The sequence below is a fragment of the Dermacentor albipictus genome, chromosome 5, assembly GCF_038994185.2.
Source record: "Dermacentor albipictus isolate Rhodes 1998 colony chromosome 5, USDA_Dalb.pri_finalv2, whole genome shotgun sequence".
Lineage (NCBI taxonomy): Eukaryota > Metazoa > Arthropoda > Arachnida > Ixodida > Ixodidae > Dermacentor > Dermacentor albipictus.
Window position 1 is genome coordinate 168,768,573 of NC_091825.1, and position 16,334 is coordinate 168,784,906.

Sequence of the window (16,334 nt, forward strand, 5' to 3'; positions counted from 1 at the left end):
CGTTACCAATATCAAATTTCGTATGCCTCTTGTATACCACTTATCCCAGAAAACGCGACCCAAGCTGTTTAAAAAAATGGCTGTGGCTTAGCTAAGGTTAAGCCCAGTATGCGAAGCATACTAGCCTTTATTTTAGTTGTTGAACCACTGTTTAGCCTGGTGAACTGTTGTTGCTTGGCTATATTTGGTTCGGCTAGACGAACAAACAGCTCATGCGTTACTCTGCTTCGCCTTCAAGAGTGGAACGCGACAGCGTTCCCGTCGACCCGCCAAGGGGTGTAAGACAATGGGCTACGGCGCAGCGACTACGCACCCCGCATGGGACGCGGTGAGCGTCGAGCAACGCAGCGTTCGGCGCGGCAACGAAATGTGCGCCTGAGCAAGCGACGCACGCCTGAGCTCGTTTCTAAAGCAACACCGCATTCACTAGAGGCGCTTTTGTACCGCTTTGAAGCATCGTACTCGTGGCTCAGTGGTAGCGTCTCCGTCTCACACTCCGGAGACCCTGGTTCGATACCCACCCAGCCCATCTTGCAAGAGTTGACCCAAAGCCACCTAGAAACAAGCGCAGCTGCTTATATACCGCCGCGACGCCGCGAGCGACGGCGCGAGTTGGAGCACCGTTTCTCCTCTGTCGTGACGTCACGGTGTCACGTTTTATGGCATGGGGTCAAAGGTCATTGAAGGCGACACCGCCGCGCCTGAGGAGCTGAGCTCTCGTAATATGCTTCGCATAAAAGGAAGCTGCGAGATACGTGAATACGGGTCCGAGATGTGACCGTGGCCACTGCTAACAAAACAACAACGGTGTTGTGTTAGCAGTGGCCTTGTGCGCGATGGTAAATTTTTCTGTTGTCATTGATTAGCTATATAGTCAAGATTAATTGTCCAACGTGTTAATTACTTGCACATTTGCTTAAGCTCGAATGTAAAATTCTGCATCGCATTCGAAAACATTATACTCAACAGATTCCAGCTCGCTACACTTCGATCAATAATTTTTACCATGTTTCATAATGCTGCCACAAAACACGAAAATGAATACGAAGTGACAGCGGGCCAGAGCGTATCGTGGCCGCGATAGCAGCGCTCTCAAAAGGCATTTCAAGAGAGAGAGAGTGATGAAGAGGAAAGGCAGAGAGGTTAACCAGATATCAGTCTCCGGTTTGCTACCCTAAACTGGGGATGGGAGATAGGAGTTAGAAAGATGACAGAGAAGAAAACGCTAAAAGAAGGCAGAAAAAGAAACACGCACACATGGAGGCGCGCACACACACGCGCACACACAAGTGGCGTTCCAGTTAAAGACGTTCACAGAGGCCGGTGGATTGCAAAAAAAAAAAAATTGGCTGTGGCTTAGGTAAGGTTAAGCCCAGGATGCGAAGCATACTAGCCTTTATTTTAGTTGTTGAACCACTGTTTAGCCTGGTGAACTGCTGTTGCTTGGCTATATTTGGTTCGGCTAGACGAAGAAACAACTCATGCATTACTGCTTCGCCTTCAAGAGGAGAACGCGACAGCGTTCCCGTCGACCCGCCAAGGGGTGTAAGACAATGGGCTACAGGGCAGCGACTACACGCCCCGCATTGGACGCGGTGAGCGTCGAGCAAAGCAGCGTTCGGCGCGGCAACGAAATGTGCGCCTGAGCAAGAGACGCACGCCTTAGAAACAGCTCGTTTCTAAGGCAACACCGCATTCACTAGAGGCGCTTTTGTACCGCTTTGAAGCATCGTACTCGTGGCTCAGTGGTAGCGTCTCCGTCCCACACTCCGGAGACCCTGGTTCGATTCCCACCCAGCCCGTCTTGCAAGAGTTGAGCCAAAGCCACTTCTCCTCTGTCGTGACGTCACGGTGTCACGTGGTTTCATGGCGACACCGCCGCGCCTGAGGAGCTGGGTTGAGCTCTCGTAATATGCTTCGCATAAAAGCGCAATAGCGCTTGCACGGCCTTCTTCTGGGACGTTAGGTCCATTTGATGGTGTAGAATTCTTTCTTCCGATAGCGGTTGGTCGTCCAATTGGTCAAGTTCGTGGCGAAGGCATTCCCTCTGTGAACTCTACTGAGGGCTTTCAAAGAATAATCACTGCTCAGTGGCTTACTTGGTGACCGCAACAATGCGACTAGGTGACGGCGTAGCGGTGGGCTGCTGCTACGGACAAGCAGCCGCAGCTCGCTTTTTATATTTTTCTTATTGCCGCCCTTATTGCCGCGCAAACAGCATGATACGCTGTGTTATGTAGCGTGCGCCGTACTTACAGTCACCACTGGGTTGTGGGCCAATTAACAGGGCAGTTTTCGAACACATTCGTAGCGGTGCATGGGCTCAATGACTGACAGTGTATGTGATGTGACGAACTCGGTTTCTGCGCCGCATTTGATCCCGTGAAATGCTGGCGACAAGTGCTGGTGACTGCCGTGTGCCAGAAACATTGTGCCAGAAATGAAGCAACGCCAACTGCTATGACTCCACCAGCACGCCAGCTTTCGGAAGCCGCGCAATGCCGTCGCTTCTCTCGAGCCTCTGATGTGATAGGTGTGAGCGCGATGGTAATCAGGCTGGTCCTCTAAAGGGGCTGTACATTTAAATAAAGGAACCTACGCCTGGTGGCCGCACAGCTCGCATATATATGTATATATATATATATATTGCTACGGCACAATATGTGCGATCACGAAAGGCCAGCAGTGTGAAGACAACGACGACGATTTAGAAGCTAGCGCGGGCTGTTGCCTCTTGGCCAAGCGCAGCGTATTGTCCTTGTAAATATATTTGTACATAGCTTGTCGTCTGCGTCTTCCTACGTAACATATTTGGTGGAGGTGGACGTTCCCTGTACCTCGTCACGGAGCTTCGCAGTGGACAGTACGTCAAGCCTACCTTCATGGCTCCCGGCGACGCCAACCCGACTCCACCGGCTCCGACACCTGCTGCCACTTCGACGACCTACATCACCCTCTCCGCTCTCCGCTCCCCGTGATCCTGGCGTATTCTCGGCAAAAGATGGGGACGACGTCGAGGACTGGATCAGCCTTTACGAACACGTCAGCCGCAATAACCGGTGGGACCCAACTATCATGCTCGCCAACGTCGTCTTTTACCTCGGTGGCACACCTCGAGTTTGGTATCGGACGCACGAAGATAAGCTGACCAGTTGGGATTCGCTTAAGCAAAAGCTTCGAGACTTGTTCGGCAACCCCTACGGTCACCAACTTGCCGCGCAGTCGTCTTCCGCGCGTCTTCCTACGTAACAATATATATATATATATATATATATAGCTTAGCTTAAGTTCTTAGCTGTCATCACACGAGTTTGTTGTATCTAAGATCTCGGTAACTTGTAAGGACTTCCAGAAGGAAAAAGAAAAACAGCGCTTTCGCGCATTCAGAGCTTCTTAGCGAGTTGCAAGAGGTAGGTCTCAATGAGACAAGAAAGGAGATTTGCTTGCAGTGTCGGTAAGGATAACGGTACTGGAGTAATTTCGCCAATATCGTCGAAAACCAACCATATTTCACAATAGCCCTGTAAAGAGTGCACCACCGTAATTATAGACCTGTTGAGGCAAAGCCAACGCAAGGCTCACTTTTGGGAGGAGGAGGAGGCAAAACTTTAGTTTCATCAGATGATAGAATTCTTTGAATTACTGTGTTCTTTCTACGGCCAGGCGGCGTCAGGTGGCCGCAACTCCTTGACTTTCGGCGATCTCCATACTCCACAGCTTGACTGCGGCATCCGAACTGGATGCTGCTACTTCACAGTCCGAAGTGTTATTTGGGAGTTCCGCCCTAGGCTTTAGCCTGGGGCAGGCACTCAACATATGTCTTTATTGAATTGTATAAATATTTATCCCTCCTATCCGTAACGCCTCAACGACCTTGATAGTAACCAAATAAATAAATAAGTATGGGTCTGGTCCGCCTTATTAGTGAATATTTGTAAGGGCTGGAAAATGAGCCAGTCTGTCTCTGTCTCCAAATAACCTGTTGCAGATTGTACATTGATTTATGTGTACGGCGTTGTTTTTGTGTACATTTGCGGTAGTGCGTAGTAATTTCGTGGAACATCGCCATGTGATCCCTCGCCGAAGCCAGGTCGAGGTCTCCCACCGGCCCGCTGACGAAACCTAGGGCATAATTGTGGGCAGCCTCATTTCTTGGGTGCGAGGAATGTGCCGGGACCCAGGTGATTGGAATCTGACGATCAGGTAGTGGATATTTGTTTAGAATTTGCTGGGCTGGTTTGTGTATTTTACCACTGCAATGTTTCTAACAGCAGTTTTACAATCACTTAAAGTTCTTTTCATGGTGGTGCCATGTATAACCAGAGCTATAGCTACCTCTTCTGCTTGATCTGCGTGCATGCAACTAAGTGTTGCTGTGGAGTGGGTCTGACCTTGATTGTTGACTATGCCTACAGAGAAGGCTTGGTTATCCGGCAACGACGACGTGGACTATATCCTGCAGGCCAGAGTAGTGTTTAAGGAGAGCTTTAGCTCTTTCTCTCCTTCTGTCCTTGTGATGTTCAGGATGCATATTTTTTTGTATTAGGTCTATCCTTAAATTTATGTGGTATATTAGTGGGCATTTACATATTGAGGTGTGTGTACAACCATATGGGATCCATAGATCCTCCAGTATGTGCCTTCTACTTCAGTTTTGGATAGCCTATCCAGCTGAGCTAGCTTGTTTGTATTGGCCAGTTCCTCTAGGGTATTGTGCATTCCCAATTCTACAAGCTTCTCATTAACCGTGTATTTTGGGAGGTGAAGGGTTATTTGTATGATTGCCTAATTAGGCAATCAATTTTCTTTTTTCAGTAGGGTAGGGGTGCAGGTAACGAAGGGAATATACTATCCCCCTCATGACGAAGGCTTGGACACGTTGCCTGAGGTCCGCTTCCATCGTGCCTTTGTGTTTGTTCGCTACTCGTTTTTATTAGTCTGTTTATTTGGCTAACGCGCGCTATGATTTGTTCGGGGTGACTGCGTTTTTGCCCTTGTTTTGTACATGCATGCCCAGGACTCTAAAGGTCTGCGCTTCTCGTACGTATGTGCCAGCTACCACCACCTTGATGTCCGGGTGAGGCGTTTTGCTTGTGGTTGAGCCCTTATAAGATGTAGTTCTCCCTTTTGGGGAGAGCATGAGAGACCTAGTTGATTCACAGGATATGACACTCGACATGCTCCTGCTTGTAGTGTTTCCTCTATCTCACTATCGCTTGCGGTATTAGCCCAAAGGGTGATATCGTCAGCGTATAGTGGGTGTCTTAAACCAGGGATAGCGCTACGTGCGGTAGCTAGCGGTATAATACAGATGTTAAACAGGAAACAGATACTACTGATCCCTGTGGGTTTCCTTTGCTGCCAAGTTGGAGTGTGGAAGATGCGACGCAGCCTAGCTTGAGTTGGGCAGTCCTGTCGAATAGGAAGGCTTTGGCATAGTTGTAAGTTTTGTGCCCGACATTCAGTTCCTCCAATGCAAGCGTGATTGCTTCACGCTTAATGTTGCCAAATGCTTTTCTTAGATCTAGAGTTAGGATCGCTCTTGTTCTTTTCCTGTGAACAGGGTGTAACATTCCTTCTGACAGTCTTAGCATGGCGTCTTGTGTTGATAGATTTGCTCTAAAGCCTATCATAGTGTGCGGGAGGTAATTCCTGTCATTCATGTGGTTCTGCAGCCTGCTTAAGATTGTGCTCTAGCACTTTGGTTTAGCAGGAGGTGAGACGTATGGGCCTGATGTAATGCAAGTGAAGCTTCTCTCCAGGTTTATGGATAAAGACGATCTTTGCCTGCCTCCAGGATGAGAGGAGTTCGCCTTTTTCCCAATATTCGTTCAAGTATTTAGTAATTACTTCGATCGAGACATCATCAAACTTTCCTAGGAATTTCATTGTAATGCCGTCCATGCCTGGAGACGAGGACGTCCGGAGTCCTTGAAGTGCAGCGCGCCACTCTGACTCTTAGGTCTGCTCGTACAGTTTCTGGTTCGGGGTTCTCGAGTATCTCGGCAAGTTCCTCGGCGGCGAAATATGAAAACACCCATGTACTTCAATTTAGCCTCACCTTGAAGAACCCCAGATGGTCCAAATTGCCGGAGTCCCCCAGTACGGCCTGCCTTATAATGAAATCGTGGTTTTGGCACGTAAAACCCTATGATTTAAGTTAATTAGGTTCCTCGACAAGTTCTTTATCTGTGAGTGCTTGGTTGTGCAATGGTATAATGATGCGTTAGTGTGTGCTATTTTCTGCTCTTCAGATCGAGCAGGTACCTGAGAAGGTGCCAAGTATTCTTGAGTCTAAGTTGGCCAGTCATTCGGTCGCCGACTTGGCCCCATTGTTGAGTGGCAAGCTGTTGTGCACAATCTTCTATCTCTTTGGATAGCTTTGCAGCTTTAATTCGCAGTGGACGATTGAGTTTCTGCGTTTGCCACCTTCTCCTCAGAGTGGACTGCCATGTGCTTTCCACATATCTAGCAGCCGACTGTTGACGGATTGTGGTGTCTCTGAGAATTGGACTGATTTGGTTAGTGTTTTAACATCATTGATGAGACCTTTGACCCATTCCTCCAGGTTGCTTATCTCATTCCCGGCGTTTTGATCTTCGAGTTGTCCCACTTTTTCCCAGCCCGTAGTTTGGACCAGTTTCCTTCCTCTACCTCAGAGGTTTTTGACAGTTATAGGAGTTGTTACTACGTAGTGGTCGCTACCTAGGTTGGTCATGATGTTGTGCCATGTTACCTGCCGTATATACATTGTGAGCATCAGGTCCAGAGATATATTAACCTGTGTGCTCCAGCAAACTCTAGTACAGATGACAGTCTGAGTAGCGTGAGGCGCGCATCCTGGATGTAATTCCAGAGGTGCGTGCCTTTCTTAATATTGGCACTCTATCCCCAGGACATGTTTAGTGCATTAAAGTCCTCCACTATGACTAGTGGATTCTCTTTAAAAATGGTGAGTGTCCTATTTATAGCGCCGATAATAGTAGGGTGTCCTCCCTTCGGTTTCCTGTATTCGTTAAGTATCAATGCAAGGGTGTGTTTACCATTTGTGGAATTAGTTCTACTAGGAGACAGTCCAAGACAGACATTTCTAGGTCATGTTCTATTGCCGCTAGATTTCTCTGTGCTAATGTGCCGATTTGGTATTTTTCTGAAATTTTGTTTTTGTAGGTTTTATAGTTCCGCAATTTAACATTGCCAAGTGTTTCCTGCAAGGTAATAATGTTGGGGACTTTTTCTTTCAACTTTTTATATGGAACTGCAGGTTACTTCGGTTTTTCCGAAGCTTGTACAGTTCCATTGCCAGATTGTTATGTCATGCAGTTCTGCCATGCTGAAGTACATGGGGGCTTTCTGGACGCTGCCTGGCACCTGCTCAAAGGCAAAGGTAAAGTTAGCAAAGGCTGCTTCTTGTTCGCTTTGTCTAGCCTCAATTGCTTTGATTCTGCTGCTAATTTGTGCAGCAAACTGCGAGAAATTGTGTATCGACTTGTTTGCACAGCGCAAAAGATGAGGACAGACGGAAGAACACAGCACTGGCGCTGACTTCTACTGATCCTTATTTGCGATATGGCCAGAACTGTATCCATCAGCAAAAGTAATAAAAAAACAACTTTTGCATTAAGTCACTCGTGAACCTCTATTGCATCACAGCCAGATGCTTGATATCGTTTTTTCTGAGGACAATAGACAGCATGCAGATGCACAGGTCGCCCAACCGCTGTATCTCGTCAGCCTCTATGATTTCACGTGTAAGTTGTTCTGGGTGTTTGGAAATTATGACGCAGTTTTCGAATTCGGAGTCACAATGGCAGTCTCTGCAGTGAATGCCAAGATGACCTTGCACGGCGGTATAAACATTGTAAAATTGCTCCTTCAATCGCTCATTTCAACATCTGTTTGACCAAAGTTTTTCTTTCCGCAAGTCAAGAGCATCATGTAAACCACACCCACGACGCATGCTCCAAACCGCTTCATATGGTTATTATTGCAAATATTTCGTCGTGTTGCATGAGCATTCACACGCCTACGGAGCACTGATAATTTTTACGGGGCCGAAAAAACTACTTTAACATCTACTTTACTGCCTATCTCCTTCAAGCTGTGCGAAATCTCGTGCCAGTAAGAGAGCACCACGACTGGCTTATTGTCTCTGGCAGCACTGTGAGCTGGTTCTTTGTCTCCGAGCCTGAGTGTCTTTAACATCTTTGCTGCAACAGAAACTAACAAAAGCTCGGGGTACCCAGCATATGTTAGGCGGGAGGCCTGCGCTTGGAGACTGCGCGACAAAGAGTGGAAGCAAGACTTGTTTAGGGCGTTTGTGAAGCAAAGATTTACAATGCCCCGTTTAGCCAGCTTAGAATGGGCCGACAGATCAGACAAAAGTGGCTTGTTCCCTCTGGGCTCGTACATCCAGCACAACTAATCTCTAGAGATACTAAGTCGCAAATCTAAATACCTTAATGAGTAATCTACCGGTAGTTCATGCGTCAGTACAACAAACACTCGTTGAATAGGCAAAGTGCATCTGGAATAGCAGGCTCCAAACCTTGACTTTCACACGCAAAAAGTAACAAGTAGTCATCCACAAAACGGAAAAGTTTTGCGACCAGGGTGTTATCAATGCGGCTAGCAATATGTCGGTCATGGCAAGAGAGAAAAATGTCGCTTAGAATTGGTGCCATGCATGAACGAATGCACTCGTCGTTTTTTTTCAATGTAAATGTGTCCATGCCATGAGGAAAACGTTGACCTTAAATATAATCAAGCAGCTCAAGGAATCCGCTTACCGAAACATCAAAAGCGTTCTGGAACGCAACTGAGCCGTAGTTCTCAATACAGTCCTATACGGACTGTAGCAGCGTATCATGCGGTAAAAAGTACTACAGGTATTTCATTTCAATGGAGAAGGCATTGGAGCTCTTGTAATTACTTGACGTATACGCAATTATATAATTAGAGAGTTTAACGAAAAAAGATTCGTGAATTGTTAACAAGTAAAGTTTCTCCTGTAAAAACAAAACAACCACTTTCCGCCAAGTCCCCTTCTCGGAAATAACGACTCGTAGCGGCCAGTCAACCTTGTGGGTTTTGACAGTGAAAAACAAATCCAAGCTAGGCTTCTTGTACTTCTAAATAGAACTGGCTAACCGAGTTATACTAAGTGCTTTACGAAGTTCTATAGCTTCGTTCTTACTTTTAAAAGCAATATGTCGTCACGGCATTTGAACACAGCAATAATAACCTCGTGGGCTTTTGAGAGAAACACGTAATTTTGTAAAACAACAAAACCTCCTTCCTTGTCAGCAGTTAGCAACAAAAGAGAATACTCTCTAAAGGACGCCGCGACGCTGTTGACAGGGAAGTTCTCACGGAGGGCATCATCTTCATCATCATAATCATCATCATCATCATCATCATCATCATCATTATCAGCCTGGTTGCGCCCACTGCAGGGCAAAGGCCTCTACCATACTTCTCCAAAAACCCCGGTCATGTACTAATTGTGGCCATGCCGTCCATGCAAACTTCTTAATCTCATCCGCCCACCTAACTTTTTGCCGGCCCCTGCTACGCTTTCCTTCCCTTGGAATCCAGTCCGTAACCTTTAATGACCATCGGTTATCTTCCCTCCTCATTACATGTCCTGCCCATGCCCATTTCTTTTTCTTGATTTCAACTAAGATGTCATTAACTCACGTTTGTTCCCTCACCCAATCTGCTCTTTTCTTATCCCTTAACGTTACACCTATCATTCTTCTTTCCCTAGCTCGTTGCGTCGCCCTCAATTTGAGTAGAACCCTTTTCGTAAGCCTCCAGGTTTCCGTCCTCTAGGTGAGTACTGGTAAGACACAGCTATTATACACTTTTCTCTTGAGGGATAATGGCAACCTGCTGTTCATGATCTGAGAATGCCTGCCAAACACACCCCAGCCCATTCTTATCCTTCTGATTATTTCCGTCTGATGATACGTATCCAGCGTCATTACCTGCCTTAAGTAGAAGTATTCCCTTACCACTTCCAGCGCCTCGCTACCTATCGTAAATTGCTGTTCTCTTCGGAGACTGGTAAACATTACTTTAGTTTTCTGCAGATTAATTTTTACACCCACTCTTCTGCTTTGCCTCTCCAGGTCAGTGAGCATGCATTTCAATTGGTCTGCTGAGTTACTAAGCAAGGCAATATCATCAGCGAATCGCAAGTTACTAAGGTATTCTCCATTAACTTTTATCCCCAATTCTTCCCAATCCAGGTCTCTGAATACCTCCTGTAAACATGCTGTGAATAGCATTGAAGAGATCGTATCTCCCTTCCTGACGCCTTTCTTTATTGGGATTTTGTTGCTTTCTTTATAGAGGACTACGGTGGCTGTGGAGCCGCTGTAGATATCTTTCAGTATTTTTACGTACGGCTCGTCTACACCCTGATTCCGCAATGCCTCCGTGACTGCTGAGGTTTCGACGGAATCAAACGCTTTCTCGTAATCAATGAAAGCTACATATAAGGGTTGGTTATATTCCGCACATTTCTCTATCATCTGATTGATAGTGTGAATATGGTCTATGGTTGAGTAGCCTTTACGGAACACTGCCTGGTCCTTTGCTTGACAGAATTCTAAGGTGTTCCTGATTCTATTTGCGATTACCTTAGTAAATTGTTTGTAGGCAACGGACAGTAACCTGACCGGTCTATAATTTTTCATGTCATTGGCGTCCCCTTTCTTATGGATTAGGATTATGTTAGCGTTCTTCCAAGATTCCGGTACGCTCGAGGTCATGAGGCATTGCGTATACAGGGTGGCCAGTTTCTCTAGAACAATCTGCCCACCATCCTTCATTAGATCTGCTGTTATCTGATCCTCCCCAGCTGCCTTTCCCCTTTGCATATCTCCCAAGGCTTTCTTTACTTCTTCCGGCGTTACCTGTGGGATTTCGAATTCCTCTAGACCATTTCCTCTTCCATTATCGTCATGAGTGCCACTGGTACTGTTGAAATCTCTATAGAACACCTCAGCCACTTAAACTATCTCATCCATATTACTAATGATATTGCCGGCTTTGTCTCTTAACGCATACATCTGATTCTTGCCAATTCCTAGTTTATTCTTCACTGTTTTTAGGCTTCCTCAGTTCCTGAGAGCATGTTCAATTCTATCCATATTATACTTCCTTATGTCAGCTGTCTTACGCTTGTTGAATACCTTCGAAAGTTCTGCCAGTTCTATTCTAGCTGTAGCGTTAGAGGCTTTCATACATTGGCGTTTCTTGATAAGATCTTTCGTCTCCTGCGATAGCTTACTGGTATCCTGCCTAACGGAGTTACCACCGACTTCCATTGCACACTCCTTAATGATGCGCACCAGATTGTCGTTCGTTGCTTCAACACTAAGGTCCTCTTCCTGAGTTAAAGCGGAATACCTGTTCTGTAGCTTGATCTGGAATTCCTCTATTTTCCCTGTTACCGCTAACTCATTGATCGGCTTCTTATGTACAAGTTTCTTCCGTTCTCTCCTCAAGTCTAGGCTAATTCGAGTTCATACCATCCTGTGGTCACTGCAGCGCACCTTGCCGAGTACGTCCACATCTTGTATGATGTCAGGGTTAGCGCAGACTATGAAGTCTATTTCATTTCTAGTCTAGCCGTTCGGGCTCCTCCACGTCCACTTTCGGCTGTCCCGCTTGCGGAAGAAGGTATTCATTATCCGCATATTATTCTGTTCCGCAAACTCTACTAATAACGGTTCCCTGCTATTCCTAGTGCCTATGCCATATTCCCCCACTGCCTTGTCGCCAGCCTGCTTCTTGCCTACCTTGGCATTGAATTCGTCCATTAGAATGGTGTATGTAGTTTTCACCCTACCTATCGCAGATTCCACGTCTTCATAGAAGCTTTCGACTTCCTTGTCATCATGACAGGATGTAGGGGCGTAGACTTGTACAACTTTCATTTTGTACCTCTTATTAAGTTTCACAACAAGACCTGCTACCCTCTCGTTAATGCTATAGAATTCCTGTATGTTACCAGCTATATCCTTATTAATCAGGAATCCGACTCCTAGTCATCTTCTCTCCGCTAAGCCCCGGTAGCAAATGATATGCCCGCCTTTTAGCTCTGCATATGCTTCTTTTGGCCTTCTAACTTCACTGAGCCCTATTATATCCCATTTGCCGCCCTCTAATTCCTCCAATAGCACTGATAGACTCGCCTCACTAGATAACGTTCTAGCGTTAAGCGTTGCCAGGCTTATATTCCAGTGGCGGCCTGCCCGGAGCCAGTGATCCTTAGCACCCTCTGCTGCGTCGCAGGCCTGACCGCCGCCGTGGTCAGTTGCTTCGCAGCTGCTGGGGACTGAGGGGCCGGGGTTTGATTGTTGTGTTCATATAGGAGGTTGTGGCCAAGTACTGCACCAGGGTGGCCATTCCTGCTCTGGTGAGGGAGTGCGTTACCGGTTCTGGTCACCGGTATCAGGCCACACTCCAGGCCTGTTTATGCTATTTTATCAACACGCGGATTTCTATTTTTTTTAATCCGGTGGAAAATTGCTGGCACCAAGATTCGAACCACGGACCTCTTGCACGCGATGCGAGTGTTCTACCTCTACGCCACCGCTGCACATGCGGAGGGCATCAGACTGCGACAAAACACGTTCGTCTCCAAAAACACAACATTCAGTCTCAGCCTCAGGGGCTCGCTTGGCTACTTGCCGAACAAGAGTGAGCAGTTCTGGTGGTGACATCTGAGGTTCCACTGCAAACTTGGAACCCAAGCTTAACACCCGTTGCACTCCTTCAGGAATACGCACAACAAATGCTGTGTGGACTGGGTTGCTTGGTTAGGGGACTTCTTAGGGGTGATCACCCGAAGCTGGTTCAGTGCTTGCTGCCACATGAATTCAGTTGTTCGGCCGGTGATGACACGAAGTTCAAGCCACTTCTTTGCGTTGGGAGATGTCTCAGTGCTTTAAAGTTGAAAGAATATAATGTCCCGGTGCAATTAACCCGGTGTTTCCTGTCTGCACGAAGTATTCTGTAGATTCTCATCCTGTGTCCAGCCGAAGTAGCAAGGTCTCCAAGTAAGTGTTTCATCTCGGTAAGAAGTACCTTCAGCCGTATGCAATAGGCAAGTGTGTGTGCCGGACATTTAGCAATTGCGATGAGGTTCACATGAAAGGAAAAAGTAATATTGCCCACTGTACTAGAAATATCAACCAATCAATCAATCAATCAATCAATCAATCAATCAATCAATCAATCAATCAATCAATCAATCAATCAATCAATCAATCAATCAATCAAATGTTTTATTTCCAACAAACTTGTTGGGGGTTCTCCAGGCGAAAAGCTGCGACATACAGCTTGAATGTGCCTGAAGGCCCTCACATGGCAGCAGTACAAATACAAATACAATATACAAATACAATATAACGTATTGTTACAAGTACAATGGGTTACATTTACAATAATTACAAAGATCACATTTCAAAAATTTCTTTACAAAAATATGCTCTAAGCTGTTTTCGAGTCAAGGTATTTGTCATAACAATTTCTTTCCCAAATTTATTTAACAGTGAAGGTAGCGTGTGTCTTAGCGACTGCATGAGGTAATTTGTACGCCTGTACGGTACTAACCACCTGTCTTTGCTGCGGGTACGCGCATCAGTTCTGTCATATTCAAGTCGTGACGTATTTTTTAAAAATATTTGAAACTTTTCGGAGCCGAAGCAAAAAGAATACAGTAGCCTGTATTCGTAAATGTTAGTTACTTGTATTATGTTATAACTTTGAAAAAGTTGCGCAGTAGAATGGAAATAAGGTACATTCTCTACATGTCGAAGTGCTCGTTTTTGAAGTTGAAGTGCATGAAGCTTACGTTTCGTGGTGGTAGCCCACACAAGCGCACAATAATTCAGATGCGATTGAAACAAGGCATAATGTATGTACAACTTTACTTTTTCTGGAAAAAAATGACGGCAACGGGACAATGCACCTGCGGCAGATGACAATGATTTCATAATTTGTTCAATGTGATATGTCCAGTTCATATCTTCTGACAGCGTCACGCCCAATACTTTGTATTTGGTTACAATCTCAATGGGCGCTCCATCCAACAATAATTCTTCATTTAAATAAGACTGCCTGCCTCTTGCCTTGAACAATATGGCCTTTGATTTGGATCAGGTCATTTCGGTTCCCACCTTTGAAAATAACTGACACCCTTGCTTTCTTCATACTTCTTGGAAAATGTCCCGATTCCATAACAAGCTTAAACACAAATGCGAGATGAACTGCGATGACATCGATTACAAATTTTATAGGTCTGATTTGAATGCCGTCTGCATCAACAGCATTGCTGGTTTTTAAGCCCAAAAATATACGACAAATTTCGGCACCATCAGTCGGCTCGAGAAAAATGCTGTGCGTACATCTTTTAACAGTAGTACCACTGACCGTGTTATTTGATGATGCCGTCATGTTCACAAAGTGTTCATTGAAACGTTCGGTTAAGAGGATGCCCGACACCTTTTCATTATTCACGGTTGTCTCACGCAAACTGCGATTCACATTCCCCTGTCTGATTGCATCATTGATAATTGTCCAAGTCCTTTCTGGATTTTTTCTCTGCACGGCTGCAAAAAGGCTTTCGTAATAGAGTGCTTTAGCTTTTCGCAGTTCTTTATTTAGTGTATTCCTTAACTTCCTAAATGCAACGAGATCACTTTGCTGACGCGTACGCAGAAATTTATTGAACATCCTATTTTTTTTGTTAATCATTCTAACATGCTGTGGTTGCACCCACGGCTTTCTAATGCGTTTTTCTACCTTTCCTGTTTTAAGCGGGAACGACAAATTGTATAGGCGACTGAATATGGACAGAAATTCATCGTACGCTTGACTAGCATCTTTATTTTCATAAAGAGAAGACCAGTCTGTGCGCAAAGCAAGTGCGCGAAAGTGTTCCATATTTTCGCCTGACAGGCATCTGTAGCTGAACGTATAACTTGATAATGTAGAAGCTTGGGCGAATTGATGATTCAATATCAACATGTTTGCACAGCGCGAAAGACGACGACTGAAGGAAGAACACAGCACCGGCGCTGACTTCTACTGATCTTTATTTGCGAAATCGCCAGAACTATATACATGAAAAAAAGTAATGAAAAAACTTATTATGCATGCAAAGGTTATCTAAAATATGAATACTTGTTATAATTGTAGGTGTTTATAATTATGAATTTTAGTACTTCTATAAAGGAACATTTAAAAAGTAACTAATGCAATTTGTGAGTTGTAACTTGTGTCAAATATTCATGAGGCTTTGACCCTCCCGCGTGTAGCCATGCGTGGCTTAGCCGTGTCTGGGGTAAGGGTGATCCTGGGGGCTGTGCCGATGCCGGGTGTTTGGACCTTTAATGCCTCCGGCGGAGGCAACACACCTCTTTGGCCTCTGCTTCGAACTGACAGCACCTCCGGGCTGACTTACTTGGGGAAAATCGGTAATTGCCTTTTCATGTACTTCTCTTCAAAATCGTCTTTCCCTCTCACTTTCTCCCTTTCCTGTCCTCTACTAACTTCTGTATCGCTTCCAATTTTCGAGGCAGCAAGAGTGAACCTTGTGTTAAACCTCGCCACCTCTTTACCCAGCAGGCTAAATATCCTTCATCGGTCGTAAGTTACCGCCCAACAGCTGTCACAAGTTGCCTTTTTAAGCTGTTTAAGAAATGATCAATCGTAGTCTTCAATACTGCCTTGAACGCAACGGAATGCTTGATCAGTATCAATGCGGTTTCAGATAACGTTGGTCTACAACCTACTATCTCGTGCTCATCGAAGCCAACATTCGGGACACATTCGTACGTAAACAATGGTTTTTATCTTTATTTTTCGATATGGAAAAGGCGTATGACATAACGTGGCGTTACGGAATCCTGCGAGACCTGTCGGCAATTGGCCTCCGCGAAAATATGCTGAACATAATAGAGAGCTATTTGGCCGATAGTACTTTTCGCGTCGAAATCGACAATGTGTTCTCCCGTCCCTTCACGCTGGTGTACTTCACTGGTGTAACCCAGGGAGGCGTACAGAGCTGCACGCTTTTCGTTGTGAAGGTGAACACGTTCCGAGCTTCACTACGATCAGCCATTTTTATTCCGTCTATATTGATGATGTAGAAATGGGATTCAAATCATGTAACTTAGATTGTGCGAGAGGCAGGTAAAACATGGCCTGAACAAGTTGTCGAAGTGGGCAAACGAAAATGGGTTTGAACTTAACCCCTAGAAAAGCATTTGTGTTCTTCTTACAAGAAAGACGGGGTAAGTCGCTGAACCCAATCT

General features: G+C 45.6%; 1 protein-coding gene and 1 long non-coding RNA gene across 4 annotated transcripts in view; one reads left to right on the forward strand and one right to left on the reverse strand.

The window, feature by feature from the left end:
• LOC135904057 (uncharacterized) overlaps positions 1-7,624 on the forward strand; it is a 79,486-nt gene extending 71,862 nt beyond the window's left edge. Inside the window, exons 2-3 of the long non-coding RNA XR_010564999.2 lie at positions 7,324-7,387; positions 7,502-7,624. This is a non-coding gene — a long non-coding RNA (uncharacterized lncRNA). The remainder of the gene's footprint in view (positions 1-7,323; positions 7,388-7,501) is intronic.
• Dh44 (diuretic hormone 44) overlaps positions 1-16,334 on the reverse strand; it is a 411,787-nt gene that overhangs the window by 104,919 nt on the left and 290,534 nt on the right. The gene's annotated exons all lie outside the window — the stretch shown is intronic.